The sequence below is a fragment of the Nicotiana tabacum genome, chromosome 6 (genome assembly GCF_000715075.1).
Source record: "Nicotiana tabacum cultivar K326 chromosome 6, ASM71507v2, whole genome shotgun sequence".
In the NCBI taxonomy this organism is placed as follows: Eukaryota; Viridiplantae; Streptophyta; class Magnoliopsida; order Solanales; family Solanaceae; genus Nicotiana; species Nicotiana tabacum.
Window position 1 is genome coordinate 71,945,066 of NC_134085.1, and position 4,295 is coordinate 71,949,360.

The 4,295-nt window shown below is 38.9% G+C and overlaps 1 long non-coding RNA gene across 1 annotated transcript; it reads right to left on the minus strand.

Moving 5' to 3' along the window:
* Positions 1-222: 222 nt before the first annotated feature.
* Positions 223-3,807, minus strand: LOC142181473 (uncharacterized). Its single transcript, XR_012710124.1, has 3 exons — positions 3,542-3,807; positions 2,614-2,705; positions 223-1,298 (listed from the first exon to the last, which is right to left on the minus strand). It is a non-coding gene; the product is annotated as an uncharacterized LOC142181473 (long non-coding RNA).
* Between the last annotated feature and the right edge of the window lie 488 nt (positions 3,808-4,295).

A 4,295-nucleotide genomic window follows, 5' to 3' on the forward strand; every position in this document is an offset into this window, starting at 1 on the left:
AAAAAAAGGAAATTGAGAAAAAGGGGATTTAATTGGAAATTGGGCTAAACCTTATATCCAAATCAATCCAGACCCAGGCCCAAAACCTAGCCTACCCGGTCCACCCCTTTAAAACCAAATGACCCCGTTTCTGCTTCCTTTCATCACAACCGTTGGATCATTGTGATCCAACGGCTCGGAACTAACCTACCCGTCCCATATATATGTCCGAACTCACCTCCTATCGAACCCCTTCAATTCCCATCTCCCTCTCTAAGCAAATCAAACCTTAGCCAACCCCTTATACCCTCTCCGTTTCCGCCGTTGACCACCCACTGGAAATCGCCTCATGGCGGCTCCGGTGCTCCAAAACCTCCCAAATTCACACTCCACAACCCTGAGCACTTTCCCAACACCATTCCACCATTAGTTTCCCCAAAAGCACCACCCAAATCCACCAATTTCGGATTTGAGTTCAAAACCTAAAAAAACCCTAAGTCTCCAAACCAACCCAAAACTCACACCCCATGACCTCCACACCCCTTTTAACTCAAATCCCTTACTGGATTTCCTTAAATCCCCACCGAATCCTTTCAATCTTAGATCTTAAAGTCCAAAGAAAACCTAGTTGTGCATGTTTGGGGATTTTTGCAAATTTTGCTATTCGATTGGTTCGAAGCTCTTCCAAATAGATTGCTCTTGACAAGAACAATTATTTTGGGCCAGTTTCAAGCTATTTCGAAATGCAACCAGAACCCGGCTTCAGCCCGTCTTTCTCATTGGGTTTTTCCTTGCCTTCTTGTTCTATTTTGGTATTTTTGTATGTTATAAGACAAAATTAAAAAGAGAAAAAGAAGCAGTGATTATTATTTTTGTTTACTTCTATTCAATCATTTGTTCTCCCCTTTTTCTTTTTTCACAATTATTGGTCCTGCTTAGTTTGCATATTTTAGGTTAATTACAAAATATTTTGTTTATGCCTAGTTGAGTCTGTTAGGTCGTCATCTGAATAGTTTGCTTAAAAAGGTTTAGCAATCTTATTCTATGAAAATTGTTTTGCTAATAGTTTCTTAATGATTTTTGTTTCTGCCTCATTTCAGTCTAATTCATGTTGAATTTATGTTGGGTTTAGGGTTATTCTAGGTTTTTAGATGCTAGATACTCTAGGTTTAATTGCATTTCTACTTGTTAAGAGATAAGAGATAGAAATGATAAAGAGGGAGAAGCACGTGACTGCAGACGTCAAGCAGCTACCTCGTGGACTCCGATATCTGCCGGGAGCTTTCAACTCGCACTTGCAGGACCCGCAATGCCTGAATCTGCACATGGGGTGCAGGGAGTAAAGTGAGTACTCCAACTCAGTGAGTAACAAATGCAAATAAATACTGAAAGAAAGACATCACGTAAAGCACAAATCATTCTATAATGAAGCAGTAAAACCATTTAAAAATTAGTGATTTAGTGAAAGATAGGCAAAAATCCTTTATATCAAATGATATTTCATGAAAAACCTTTTTCAACAATTAAGCAGATAATGGACAGTTAATTAAAAAAATAACACGTAAAGGTTCGCCCCTCAGGCATAGTATCCACAATTCCACCCCTCGGGCAATATCTCAGAACAATACCAGCCCCTCGGGCTCAATCTCACATTACAAGGGGTACTCGTGCTCACTGAGGGTGTACATACACCTGGAGGGTCCCCTTATGGCCCAAGCACAATATCAAGCCACCTCGTGGCATCATCACTAGGCCCTCGGCTCATATCAATCAAGCCACCTTATGGCGTACATATCTCAGGCCCTCGGCCTCGTAATCAGTATCAAATGTTTCCTCACAACATAGGCCCTCGGCCTTACTCAGTAAAAATCCTTACAAGCCACTCGGGCAATAGTAAAATATGATTCTCAGCCTAAAATATCATTTAAAAGATCATGTAAGTGTTAAAAATGAGTAAACATGGCCGAGTAAGAAAACAGTAAAATATCACATGACTGAGTTCAAGTATAAAGTCAAAACAGTAAGGAAATACCAGTAAAAATCCCGAAGGGTTCAAATAATTGGCACACGGCCCAAATATGTCATTCAGCCCAAATCATGATGATAGTAAATAGATTTCAGTCAAATACGCGGTAAAACAGTCATTCAGGACGGACTAAGTCACAATCCCCAACAGTGTACAACCCCACGCTCATCATCAAGCGTGTGCCTCACCTCAATATAGCATTATGATGTGCAAACCGGGGTTTCAAACCCTCAGAACATCATTCACAATCATTATTCACCTCTAACCGGTCAAATCTCTAGCTCGCGATGCCTTTGGCCCTCGAATCGACCTCCACTCGCGTCGAATCTATCACGACCCAAACCGATGGGACGCGATAGTCACCCGGTACCTTACTTAAACTAGTAACAACGTAACATATCTTTCTTATTACATCATTATATACACGTGACATATTGGGCCTAATAGGCCAACATGATCCTTTATAAACTCAAAACATAGGCCGACAAGGCCGCACAATATTTTATGTACACGACATATGTCTACAAGCCTCTAAGAATACATAAATGTCATAAAGGTCGGGACAGAGTCCCACCATACCAAACAATACATGTCTAAATCATACTAACCAAACGAGCAACTCCGAAGCAAATGGAGCGCACCAACATCGTTCGCTGAGCTGATAGCCTACTTGGAGGGATCTCAACCTATCTATCAGGGCCTGCGGGCATCAAACACAACATCCCCAGGCAAAAGAGACGTCAGTACGAATGATGTACTGGGTATGTAAGGTACATAAATAAGCAAATAACAGACATGGATGAAATACAGAGTAAATGACTCCACCTGTAAGTCTGAATAACTTTGTAAATCATAAACTACTTTTAGCATCATGTATATGCGCATCAATGTCATGTCATGCATAAGTACATATTTCATAATATCATCAGCCTCTGAGGGCATCCCATCATATCATATCGGCCACTGTGGGCAAAATTATCATCGTATACCAGCTGATCAGGTGGTGGTGCGTATATAACGCCATAACCTTTTCCCATATCCCATATACATATATATATACGCGCGTATATAACGCTGTCTGAGTCATGGGTCAATGTACATGTATAAATATACGCGTATATAAAGCCATTTGAATCATATTTCAGCCACTGTGGGCAACATCATCAACATATACCAGTTGATCAGGTGGTGGTGTGTATATAACGCCGTAACCTTTTTCCATATCCCATATACATATATTTACATATATATGCATATATAACGCCATCTGGTCATGGGTCAATGCACATGTATAAATGAGTGAAATGCATGAAAAATACATAATAATCTCGATATTCTTTTCGGATAAACTTTTCCAACTGCGTATTATTCTGAGACCCATGAATAGAAGATAATAATAATTCTCATGGGGAATCAAGAATATAGACATCCCTACTATTTCTAGGAATAGAGTAATTTATAGAAACTGTGTATTTGATCGTTTCTTCAGTATAATTTGGACCATGCCAAAAGAAAGAAGGGATGACCTTAACATACCTGGAGTAGGAAAAATTCCATATAACACTCTTGGAGAAGATTGCATGTACACCTTTAGAACCACAAGAACCAGATTAGCTTTTGTTCTTGAAGCCATTTGAACGAACTAGCTTCTGCTCTTTGAAGCACTATGAACGATTGAGCTTGTTCTTGACGTTAGAGTATTTGATCCAAGAAATACAATTTTTCTTGCTTTTTTTTAGGAATGGCTCGTTACTCATTTTGCAAATGGAAATGGAGATAAGATTTCCATTTTGACTTAAAGGTCATTCTGCTTTCGTCCAAATGAATATGGAAAACAAGACATTTTATAAGTCTTGCTTGATTTGTCTATTCACCTTGGTCCTTGATTGCCACATATTAAATGACTAAGATAAGTCATGTGGCCAACTGCCACGTTTTATTGGGGGGAGGGATTTAATCTTATCCACTTATTAGTTAATCGGGTAATGTCCAGTTACCCGGTAATTAATCAATTACCCGAAAAATTGAGAATTATTCCCACTTACTCAAAATATTACTCACTTTTCACATACCTTATACACCTTTATATTATGGTTATGTAGTACCTTGTATGACATTAGTCCATAAATACCGGGTATTTTAGTTCGGGTCGTATTTTATCCCAAAATGCCAAACTTTGATAAAATTCGTTTTTCTTAGATATTACTTACCCTCTTACCTTCACGAATTTACTCATCACTTATAATCCTTATAATCTCCAAATAATCTTTTCCTTGGACTGATGTCAATT